At 39.8% G+C, this 12,742-nt stretch overlaps 1 protein-coding gene across 1 annotated transcript in view; it reads left to right on the plus strand.

The window, feature by feature from the left end:
• LOC135263765 (mastermind-like protein 2) overlaps positions 1-12,742 on the plus strand; it is a 92,843-nt gene that overhangs the window by 57,337 nt on the left and 22,764 nt on the right. The gene's annotated exons all lie outside the window — the stretch shown is intronic.

A 12,742-nucleotide genomic window follows, 5' to 3' on the forward strand; every position in this document is an offset into this window, starting at 1 on the left:
ATTCTCTCTTGCAAAAATAAATAGATAAATAAATAAACGAACAAACAAATAAATAAATGAATAGTCAAAAGCTTAAATAATGGCTCTTGCTATTTCAAATGTGCATTTCACTTATTTTGTCTAAAAAACACAGCAACTTCTCATTGTTATCACCCTTAATCACTCTCCAGCAGGAAAGCAGGAAGTAACGGTTTCTATCTGATAAAAACTGCAGAGAGAAGCCGCTTGAACGAGAAGGCTATTCAGCTGAGATGAATCGAAAGATGCACTAAAACTTAGGAGACATTTAATTTTATGTTAGCGGCTGCCCACTTCCATACCATGAAGTATTGCTGCAAATACAAGGATAAAGCCTAAATGAGTTGGTGGTTGGCCATCATACCCGAAATGTTATTTTTTGCTTCTTATAGACCCATTTTACTCTGTCAGAACTTGATGAGCTGTGGTGCAGTCCATAGGGTGGTCGGCTCTCGAGCCATGTGTGAGTTACCCTGCAAAGACAATTTAAAGTGATAAATTCAGCAATTAAATAGTAATCGTGCATTAGAATTTGCAGAAATATATCATGTTCAAGATTGTGCCTGGAAGATGTTAAGTTCATTTCACTTTGAGATTCAACAAAACATTTAATTTGACCGGTGGTGCCCAACTTTTGTATGCCACTCTCTTGTCAGCTATCTAGGTAGTGAGAAAAAACTGAATAAGAAAGAGATGCACATTGTATGTGGAATTGCTAGAATTAACTTGTTATGTTGCAAAACATTCCACATACAATACACTATGCTACTAACGGAGGAAGTGTAAAGGCTTATAAAATGGCATACCAGTTGAGTTCAATAGAAATTCTTGGTTGAAGTTTAGTTGTCATGTCTTTTTTGGGGGAAAAAAACATTTATCTTGCAACTGCTCCCCAAAAGCAGTTCCACTGAACAAAGGAAATTGTTGAAGTGCACCCTTGGTGAAATGTAAAATATGTCTATCTACCATGGCGGGGGGGCGAGGTGGGGGGGTGGGTGGTGGGGGGGGGTTGGGAGGGTACCAGTCAGCTTCTGTGTGCTGCTTTGCTGGAGATCAGTGCCTTCAGGCCCTCTGAAATCTGCAGTGGGTGTTCATGTGCCTTTGTTATAACCACCTACTCCTATTTAATTTTCACTGCATTTATTTTTCTGCCAGAATGGCCCCAGCTGGACTTCTTGATACGCCACTTGTCGATTGGTTTTGCTTCTGTAAGGCCTAATTACTGCCTCTCTGTCCAATAAAATAGACAAGAGCCTTTCTCTGCTGATATGGATGCAGAAAAAGGGTATGGCCAATCCTGTAGGCTCTATTTGGCATCCTACAGGTCAGTGCCCATGCTTCAAGCAAGGAGGCTGTAGCCTATGGACGGCTGAGGACAAGGTTGCGTGTACGCATGTGTGCGTGATTGCATGTACTTGTGTATTTGTATGTGTGCGTACACACTTGTGTGCCTGTATGTGTGAATGTCAGTGTGTGCATTTTATTCTGTGTTGTGGTAGATGCTGTTGTTGAGGTAAACCAAGCTGCAGCCTTTGTTTTTTTAGCCCTTGCAGGTCCTGAATTTTATCTCCCTAGAAAGTGGTTTGGTGGTGGCGCGGATTGCAAATGCATGGTAGATTAACATACAGTGCTTCTAATTTCTCCGCCTGTCACAGTCACTTCCCATCAGAGCAAAGGTTTGCACAGCGGGACTCACTAATTGGAAGTTGTTAGCTAGCAGGGACAGTTGTGGAAAATGACAGTAATCTGCTTAGTCTGGTGCAGGAGGTTGGCCTACTGCTTTGTTATGATTGGGAACGCTACGGAATGCCCCTTTTTAAATTTGTTTTCATTTTTGTTTCTTTTCTTTATTCTTTGGTACTACTGGTGTCCTTGGTTGTCCTTGTTTGTTTGAAATAGTGACCTAAAGCAACCCAAAAGGGCTCATATAGGTCTAGGTTTGTGAGAATCTGTGATTGTGCAGTTCCAGGACGTTGCGATGTATGATGGAGAAAGGCGCAATTCATGTTGTTTTTTTGTTGACGGAGATCTCGGGAGCTGTGTATGAGAGAGAGATGAGACGAGACTGTTGTGAAGCCTGTTTGAGATGGAGATTTTACCAGCAGTGTCGAGTTCTCTCCAGCAGTATTGAGAACTAAGCAGCGGTGTCTACAGAGAGGTACAGATGTTGGGAGAGATATCCAAGATAGAGATGCTTTGAGGTGTGCATGACACAGAAATGCTGTTTGCTGCAAGAGGTTGCACTTTTTGGTTTTCTTTGTGTTTTCATTTGAAAATGAATATATATATATATATATATATATATATATAGTATCATTTAATTCAACATGAATTTGAGGAAATTCGATAATAATATTTGAATTCAATACAAATTATTTTTCTCAGTATTTTGAATGATACGAATTGGAAAACGTACAGCTCTTTCTGCTGTGAGTTGTTTGACTGAACAACTCTACAAATTTATACAGTTTATTTTTATTAAGAAAATAATGAATTTTCCCACAAACTATTGAGACCTCACTGGGATTTTGATTGCTCTAAAATGGCTGATCTCCAGCTGAAGAGCTACAGGGTGTGTATATTCCAGCTGTATTTTGTGCCGAAGATTGAATACTTTAAAAATGCATTCTTCCTTCTTTTTTTTTTTTTGTCCTCTTGTCTCCTTGTGACCAAGAAGCTAACTAGCTGCCATGACAGGAAACATTTGCATTGTTTAGCCACAATGTTTACCATTTGAGAAGTTCCTTATGACTATGGGACATAGGCTAAATTATACTCGAAGGAGATTAGCCAAAAACCTTGGTTTTGTTTAAATGAATAAATCTATATTCCATTAAAACATGTGAGTGAAACATACATTTATTCGCACTGAAATTTATGCTCTTTTCTGTTTAATAGTAGTCAAAAGATCACCATCGTTCAGATAAAAATTCCCCAATTTTGCATGCTGTGGGCACATCAGTTGTCACCTTACATGGAGAAAAGAGGAGTGATAGCATGTTCATTTGTGGGTAAATTTTACAGTACATACCTGCGCTGGAATTTAGAACCACTGATCAGACTGGAGATAGTTGATCTGAACTGATCATTTCTGTCTATACTTAAGTGTTGCCAGGTTCAAACTTAGCAGGCTCACTCAATTAGAGGAGTCTACTTATTTGGCTAACCTAATTAGAGTTGGGTTTTTGAAAAGCAGTCAAAGAATACAGAACTTCATAATGTAACATTTAAAAAAATATATTTTCATTTCAAAAACTGTATCAGTTTGCCAAGATGGTGGGTAGATCACTTGTTTCACATTAAGTATAAGTATAAGAACAAGTTCTGTCTGTTAGGCTGTGATACAGATTGCAGTTCAGTTGTGAGGTCATAGCTGTTCACATCAGACTTGGAAGACATCACAGATCAAAGCGATACATTCTGGTAAAATGGCTTCCTATTTCTTATGATGTCTTTTTCAGTTTGTCAAAGCAGTCTAGGGTCAGATGGTCTCGGCAATGACTATGGCTGAGCTGCTGGTGTGTGGGAGAAGCTGTCGATTGTATCTGGCCTATGCTGCTCAGCTCCTGTGAGGAAGCGGGCTGTAGGCAACGGTTTCTCATGCACTGTAGCATGCCTACAAAACCACAAATGCTCTCTCACACACACACATGCACGTACACACATGCACACACACAAACCTTTAACACTTGTCTGCGTGAGCCCACAAACAAGCAAATGAATACACACACACATACAAATGAACACTTGTCTGCATGCACACACAATTGCATAAATACACGCATGAATACACTTACATGCATACACACACCTACAAGAACACACACACACACACAAATATAGACAGGTAGACATGCCTTTGCTACGTGAGTAAATGCCGAAGGCATTTCTGAGCTCGTTCTGCATTGTAGGACCTCATCCTGATTGACAGCATCTCAGTCCAGAACAGATCTGTTCTTTTTACCATCATTAAAACAACCTTTCCTATGGGCGGCCTGTGAAAGCATTTAATCTTTAGTGCCATGTTAAGACCTTGAATCAAAAGAAAAAGTAGCACAATGTTAAGTGCTGGCATCAAATGGCTTTAAAAGGGAAGGTAGAAAAGGTCCAGAAGTCTTAAATATTGCTAGAGAGTGCTCAAATGAACACTAACATTTTTTTATGACTGCAGCTGACTGGTTCATCAACCCTCTATTTTATTCTTCCTTTTTTCTTGGCTCTCTTTCCTCTTCCATCCCTCCCTCCGTTCTTTCTCTCTCCTCCTTCTGTCCCCCCCTTTTCTCAGTTCCCTCCATATCTGCTTCTGTCCTTGTTCTCTTCCACTCCTCACTCCCTAACTCCATTCCTACAACTTATCCTTCTGTCCCTTCCCTCTCTCTCTCTCCATCCCTTCCCCCCACTCTTCCTGATTTTTCTCCATTCCTGCTTCCTTTGCTCTCACTCCCTTACTACCCCTGTCTCTCTGTCCATGCCTGTCTCCACCAATCAGAGCTCAGACTCCTGTGCCCTGCACTCTGTCAAGTGTAATTATGAGATTAGTTCCTCAGTAACCTGGAGAATGCAGACTGGATTAGAAATGACAGGTAGTTTATTTAGTCTCAGTTGGACCCTCTGTTATTACCATTATAATGCAGGTTTCCTTGCGAGAGTAGAGAGCAGAGTATGGTTCAAATGGCAGACCCTGTGGAAGAAGGGATTGGATATTCTGGTAGTCTGCATGGTCATGCAGCAAGCTCTACTCTGAGGTTAAATAAAATCACAGGAAATGTGCTGGATCTTGCATCCCAACCTCTCTCTCTTTTAGGCAGTGGTCATGTATGAGCAAGGAGGGCAGAGAGGGCAGGGTTTGGAGTGCACCATCGCATTTAATAAATCTGCAAACAGAGGTTCTGTTTACTGGGAAAGATGTCCTCTGCCAAGTTTAGAGAACCAAGCCTTCCCCTTGGATGGCCCCAGACTTCAGTCTACATGAAGTACATCAGTGGCATCACCCTCGGGCCACACTAGTGCCACTGTATAGAGGGCTAAATCACACTGTTCCTTGTAGAGACACGTACCTCCCGTTGGGAAGAAAAACTCAGTGAAGCTGTGGAGACAACAGGAAAGAAAAAAGCTACACCGTGATTTAAAGACTGAGAAAGTGGTTTAACTGTCAGGGTGCTACAATCTGTGCCAAAGGTCAAAGGTTCAAATGCTCATTTGGATATGTAAGCAAGGTGATCCACCTCTGTTGCTTCTTTGGTGAAAACATCAGTTGAGGGTAGTGAAAGTAATGCTCTCTGGACTGGACATTTATGGGAGATATTATATATTCCAAACAAGGAAGCAGACAAATTCAAGTCAGAGCACTTTGCTTGTCACAGCAGTGCCTTTTAACACACTGCTTTTCAGTACTGTACAGGGACACTGGGTGGCTCGTCCTGTTAAGGCATTGTTCTAGTACATGGGTGGGCCCCACAGTCTCATATCAATTACAGACTGTGCCAGTGCAAACTGAGGCTGTTACCCCTGCAGTACAATGCCCAGTTGCCTCTAGCATGGCCCAGGAATGGAAGGGCTTCAGCTAACAGAAATAATAGTGTCTTGTCATGCACCAACAACCCCTGCTGGTCAACTAGGCACCCACAAGTTCATATTTTCAGTTATGCGTGAAACATATCCCTCAAACCTATGCAAGCTCAACTTGCAAATGGCAATATGATAAGATATGTGCTTGTGTGTGCTCTCATGTGTTGACAACAGTGGTAGCATTCCAGGATGATTGGACATTCCAAATTGGGTTGAAAAAGCATTTTTTTAAATGTATAAATACCATACATACTTGGCTTCATTTCAAGCAAAATGTGCTCACCACTTCCCAGGTCAGTAAGACAAGTTTCTAAGGATTTTAATTTCTAAATCAACACAAAAGAAACTGCAAAATGCAATCAGAATTGCAACCCCTTCCCCAGAATTTCCTCCTTTCTTCTGCAGCCTGACATTAACTTTTTTTCCCTCATTCTTTTCCTGTGGTGCATTTGTTCCAGCTTCACATGGTTAGGACCACCACTGAAATAACGTGTAAGCAAATGATGTAGGAATGTTGGAATGTCGGAATTCCAATGCTATATTTTTTTCTAAAAATTGACACACAATTACAGCTGGATTTGATTTCGTAATATCATTAAGCCACGCTCAACTCAAAAACTTAACTGAGGTGAACAATCCAGAAGTGATGTCGCTTAAGGGATTGAAAACTACAGCACAGCTGTAAAATCAAAATATGAATTCTACAGTTGAGATGAATGAAGTGGAATCATGCACATAAAATACCACAGCCTTACCATTTTGAGAACACTATACATCCAAAGGACCAGGAACAGTCAAGGAGGAGAAGAACAAATGGGGATTGGTATGAGATTGAGACGTGTTCAGAGTTAAGGCTGTTTAATGCTTCTGTGTAAACTGTGAAGTTTACATGATATGCACTGCGTGTGGCACTCATAAACGGGCAGAATTTTGTGGTGAGTGACCGTAGAACTGATGCTACAAAGCTGTGGTGCTAGGTAACGTTAGCTGGCTCATATCAGTACTGCAGGTGAAACGTCACAGTTTCTATTTCACATTGTGTCCGTTTTCATTTAATTGCATCTAGAGTTCATAACTAGCTGGCTAGCTTACATGGCATCATCATCGTAGTTGTGCCCATCCAATCAGTACTGATAACTACCTACCTAGCTAGATGTTTATCTGCACATTGCAAAACTGGCTGAATGTAATGTAATGTCAGCTAAACTAACTGCATTTTGAATCTGTGTGAAGTATGATGCTAGATAGCTACCTATCTAGTTGGCTAACCAGTTACTTGTATTGATATCATTTCATTAAACTGTGGGATTGTCATGTTACTTGCTGGCTGGACCTCTATGTGGATACACTGATTACCTTCTGCTGCTGCTCTACTTCACTAGTGTGAACAACATCACTGGCTGTGAATTTTTTAAAAGGCCTTAGTTTCTCTGTATTTCTGCCCTTGTAGCCAGATTTTTATTTTTTTATTTTTTGCAGTTAAAAAAATCATCCTCCCCAGCATTGAATCTGGCATTGTAAATCCCTTAAAAAATATAACCTGAAAGGGTACACTTTAAGCCAGAGCTGCCCAACCCTGTTCCTGTAGGTTTTCACTCAAACCCTAACTAAAGCCCACCTCATTCAATATCTAGAGATCTTGTTGAACTGCTAATTAGTAGAGTCAGGTGTGCCAAATTAGGGTTGAAATTGTAAACCTGGATGGTAGATCTCAAGGAACAGGGTTGGGTAGTCCTACATTAAACCCCCAAGTGAGTACCATGCTGAAAATTCCAGCTGAAGCCAGTCGGGATTCTAAGCAGGTTTAAGGTGGTTTAAGATGGTTAAAGACACTTATAACTGGTCAAAGCTGTTTATGCTGGTACAGTAAGCTTTTGGACTAGGTCTCTAGATCTCTTTAGGCTGGTCAGCTGGTGAACAGCTGGTTGGGCAGCTGACCAGCCTAAACTGTCAAAAACAGCTTGAACCAGCTTGACCAATTTAGGCAGGTTTAAGCTGGAAATTTCTTCAGGTTACATTAAGAAGCCATATGTGTTTGTTCACGATTTCTGGCTCTGACCATGAGACAGAAGTCACAGAATTTGTTGACCACATTTCCACTGGAGTTATTGGAAGGCTGAGGATTCTGCTAACAGCCATAGGGTTGGGGGGTGGGGGGAGCAGGGGTGTTGGTGGATTTGTGCTATTCCCAGGATCCCGTCTTGCATCTGTAAAGGATTTTGTGCTTTTTTCAGAGGGAAGAGAGAATGAAATGAATTCCTATCTGATATGATATTTCCTCCAAATTCTGTTCTTTTATTTTGGCCTGAGGAAATGAGGCGGTTTGAATGAGGTACAGGATGGCAGGAGCTCCGCTCAGTGTGTGCGTGTGTATGTACAGTGCCCTTCGGAACTGTTGGCACCCTTGGTAAAGATGATCAAAAAGATGATCTTGCAATCAAAGTATGAGAGAAATCTCACCTTTAATTGTAAAATTGTGCAAATAAAAAAATGCCTTGATCAAGAAATATTTTTCTCAAAAATATGTGTGTCACAAAGATTGCCACTCCTAGATAATCTTATGAACAAAATTTATTAGAAGCATCCTGCCATTTATATTTTCCTTTTTTAAGTTGATCTGAGTGTAAGAACTCTTGAGTTGTCAACTGTGACTTCCTTTGTCACTGGGGTATAAATATGAGATGACACATATTCCAAACACCCCTGGGCATTCATCAACATGGGGAACGCAAGCGTATTGTGAATGCAATTGTAATTGTCCCACATGCACAGTGATGAGGATGGTTTATGAGCAATCTCCAATGATCACATTTGGAGAATTGAAGATTTTGGTTGCACCTTGGGGTCACTAAGTCTCTAAAATTACATTTAGACACCACCTCCATGTCAACAAACTTTTCTTTTTTTTAAAGGCTGTTTTAAACCACAAATTTAAGTGTCTGGGGATTGTTTAATGTCATTGGAACTTTGGTTTGAACTGGGCTCTATGGTCAGGTGAGCCTAGAATAAAATTATTTGGCCACAAACACCAGAGCTGGGTTTGGTGTAAAAAAGAGGTTTGGTCATGCTGATTTAATCTGCATTGCAACATATGGCGTGGATGTTGTGAGGCTGTTTTATTTTAAAGGCCCTGGGAACCTTCTAATGATATATTGCATCATGGACTCTGTCAAGTGCCCAGAGATTTTAAACCTAAATCTTGCTGCCTGTGGGGTGAGCTGAAGTGGTGAATTCACAAACAAAGGTTAAGAACTGTGATAGAACTGGAGAGATTTTGCATGGAGGAACGGTCTCAGATCCTCGCCCACCTCACCACACATTACAGTCAGAGACTCAGTGCTGTTATCTTTGCAAAGGGCAGGCGCACAAAGTACAAGATGCAGGGCTGCCCAATAATTGTGATGCGTATCTTTTTAGGATAAAATGGTTTTGTGTTAAAGTGCAATTCCTCTAATCAAGCAATGACTTCACAAGATAATTTTAAAAATATATTACTGAGCACAGAATATATTTGATAGATAAACAATACAGTGAATTTTATCCAGCAATTTGTTGTCCTTAATTTAGCGTGGTATATTTGTGTGTGTTATTATGTATGAATATGCATATATGTTTATATGTGTGTGGGTGTATGTGTGCACTTGTACATGGGTGCATTTGTGTACGTATGTCTATATGTGTGTGTGTGTGTGCGTGTGTGTGTGTGCATGTAATGGTGGGCACATAGCAGCAACATGACAGGATGACAGGATAAGGGCAACAGGAAGGTTCAACCGTACAATGTGGTGACAAGCTAGGTGGCAGATATTCAATGTGTTCACCTTGATCAAAAAACACAGAGGTGTCAGTGGAGTGAGGACTAGAGGATGATGCTACAGAAATGGGTTTTGCACTGAATCTCCCAAATCCAAAGCACGTTTAGTTTCTCATTGCTTTCAAGAATTGAAATGCAGAGAAATAAAAATGATTGCAGGTTCATGCTTTAATATTAGTAAGTAGAGCTTTAAAGATAATCCTTCATCTACAGTATGTTCCGAGTGTGTAGCATGCTCTGTGTGTTACAGTTGGCTACAAAATAATGCAGTTGATTGATGAAATAAGTTCTAAGCCTCTTCACTGATGGGTTGTGCTAAAATGATAAATCTCTTTTGGATTAGTCTAATACCTTCGCAAAGGGGGAGTTGGGGCAGTTCTATTTGCGTACGTTCAGATAACACAAAACCTATCCATATGTTGACCGACCCCTCCAGTTGACGCTTGCTATCAGTTTATTATTTTGCATCCAGTTTGGCTAAGAAATTATGTGGTGCAATATACAGTAACCAATCCTGTGATGACCATCACATCTCTGCAGAGCTTGGCATATCCAGAGACCTTTGTTCAGGTTTTTCGGGTACTAACTGAATTATTCTACGGATCTCTAAAAAGTAGCTTGGAGCTCCTGCTAATATATATTTTTGAAATAATTACAGGATCGTGAACTCCTAGTGATTTTTCAGACCATTACTGGGGGTGCACTTTCTGGCTGAAAAGGCTGGCTGAACGCTTATGTTTGCTTTTCAGTATGGCAAGCCAAAATCTGTGAACGTTCCAGTTAACCTCAAGCGACTGAGCTGAGTAGCACAGTGCAGACAAATGCGTTTTTCTTCTTTTTAATTTTCTCTTTGTTTCTTTTGTCGGTGTTAACAGAGAAGCACAATAAACTGCTCTGTTAGCATTGACTGAAAAAGCCAAAATAAAATTTAAAAGAAAAGCATTTTTTGCCTTGGACTGGAACATTTTACCCAAATATAAAAGGAAAACTCTCCATTTAAACAGCTCGATAGCTTGAAAATCATCACACAAAAAATAATTTGCACTTTTACATGTTCGTTTACTAAAGATACAGTGTAAAGACTTTTAGACACCATTTTCAGGTGCCGCATCATTGTTTGCAATCCACATGCAAAGAAATCTTCAGCATATTCATTATATCTTTTCTGTATATATATATATATATATATATATATATATATATATACAGTGCTTTCAGAAAGTATTCACCCCATTTGAACTTTTTAGCATTTTGTCCTATAATTACACTTTAAATATTAGTGCTTTTGATTCAAAGCCATTCCTTGGGTCATTGCCCTGTTGGAATGTGAATCTTAGCGCTGAACACTGATCTCTTGCAGACTGAAACAGATTCTCCTCACGGATTTCCCTGTATTTGGCTCCATCAGTTCTGATGGCAACAAGCTCCTGAGTGCCTCCTGCTGAAAAGCAACCCTCTGCCACGATTCTGCGGCCACCGTTCCAAAATGGAATGCACCTGGCTCCATTTAGGGTGTAAATGCAAAGGGGTGAATACTGATCAGTCCTACTCAGGTTTTTATTTGTAATATAATTTCTAAGACATCTAAATACTTTTTCATTTTTACATTATAGAGAGATTTGCTTTTAGGAGTAGAAAAAATCCAATTTAATTATATTTTAATTTAACTTTGCAGCACAGCAATACAAGATATACTTAATTGGGGGTGAACATTTTTATGAAGGTACTGTCGATGAACAGTGCCCTCCAAAATTATTGACACCCATTTTAAAGATGAGCTTGACAGAGAAAGAGGCTGTATAAAATAACACAGGTAATGAGCTATACTATAGTGTATGCTCATAAAAGGGGAAAATATATTATTTGTATTATTTGCTCAGCAAAAACATTTTTATGTAATAACTTTAATTCTCAGAAAAGCTGGCACCAAATCTGTTGGACGTCTTTTCAGTACTTTGCAAGGATAACACTTAATCTTCTAGTGTTTTATGAGATTGCTAAACATATGTTTGACCATTCCTACGCATGCAATCTTTCAAGATCCGTCAGCCAGGTTCAAGCCTGAAGACTAAGATGGGCTTTGCGACAGTGTGTCAGTTAACTAGTCCTTGGTTGATTTTGAAGTGGGCTTGGGATCATTGTCCCTTCCCTTTAATTTGCAACCAAGAGACTTCTCACAAGCTACAAACAAGTACACACAATCAGAATGGAAACGCATGCACACACACACACACACACTCACACACATAGTCCTACACGTGAGCACAATGCACACCCCAGCGAATTCTGGCTTGGTGTTGGATTTAATCTGCTCTTCAGTCTTTCCGTTTACAGTGTGTTGCTGTGGCCAGCTCCTTAGGCTGTCAAAAGCATGTGAAATCTGTCTTGCCAAAAGAGACCAAGGAGTTTCCCAAGATATAGGCTAGTACATGAATGCATTGAGAAGTGAGGCCCCTACTGGATTTTTAGGGTACTTCACCTCCATTCAGCCCAGAGACATTTGCATTTGATGCATTGTAGCAAAAGACGGTTTATCATGGGTATTAGGTAAAATTGACAATTAATACAGCCAAGCTTTAGAGAAATTTTGTCCCCCAGAGAGGGGAGAGTGCTGTTTCTGGTGATATTAATTTGTTGATTTCTGTATTAAAGGCATTTTCCATTAAAAGAACATGACACAGGAAAGGGGTGTTGTCTTCAGTTGCATTTTAAATGTAGACTGAAAACGTGTACTTTGGGAAATCTTGATAATTCTTCAGGGAACAACCCTAGCTGCAACTAACCATTGTTAAGGCTGAGTGTTTGTCTGAAAAATATTGGCTGAAGTCATGGAGCAGTCATAGCAAAGTTGTTGAAAATCACAGAAAACTGAAAATGCAGAACAAAATGAGGAAGTCACAGAACTGCCCCAAAAAATGGCAAAATCACCTGTAACTTCTGTGACAAATACTGAGCCTTAACCATGGTCAGAGAGAGCCCGTTTTCTGGAATATAAGTTCATTAACAGCATTATTTGTCACTGCATGTAATTCTCATCGTAGTCCTATAGTCACTGGGACTATGATGAAATGTTACTCTAGTAGAATAGTTATCAATTCATTAGCTAATTAAAAGCACAACCTAGACTGCTTAAAACCTTAAGGTAATGGTAGCTTCAGCTGCTAGCAACCTGCAAACTTTTTCAAATAACTCCAGTGAGTATACAATCTATATTGATTCAAAGCAAAAATCCTAACTACAGTAGGTCATTTGGTTATGTTATCATTGAAATTAATTTGAATATTATATCATCACTTGAAAGCAATTACCTAAAAGCTAAGTAGACAAATAAATTATTATTTG

The sequence above is a fragment of the Anguilla rostrata genome, chromosome 9, assembly GCF_018555375.3.
Source record: "Anguilla rostrata isolate EN2019 chromosome 9, ASM1855537v3, whole genome shotgun sequence".
NCBI classification, from domain to species: Eukaryota; Metazoa; Chordata; class Actinopteri; order Anguilliformes; family Anguillidae; genus Anguilla; species Anguilla rostrata.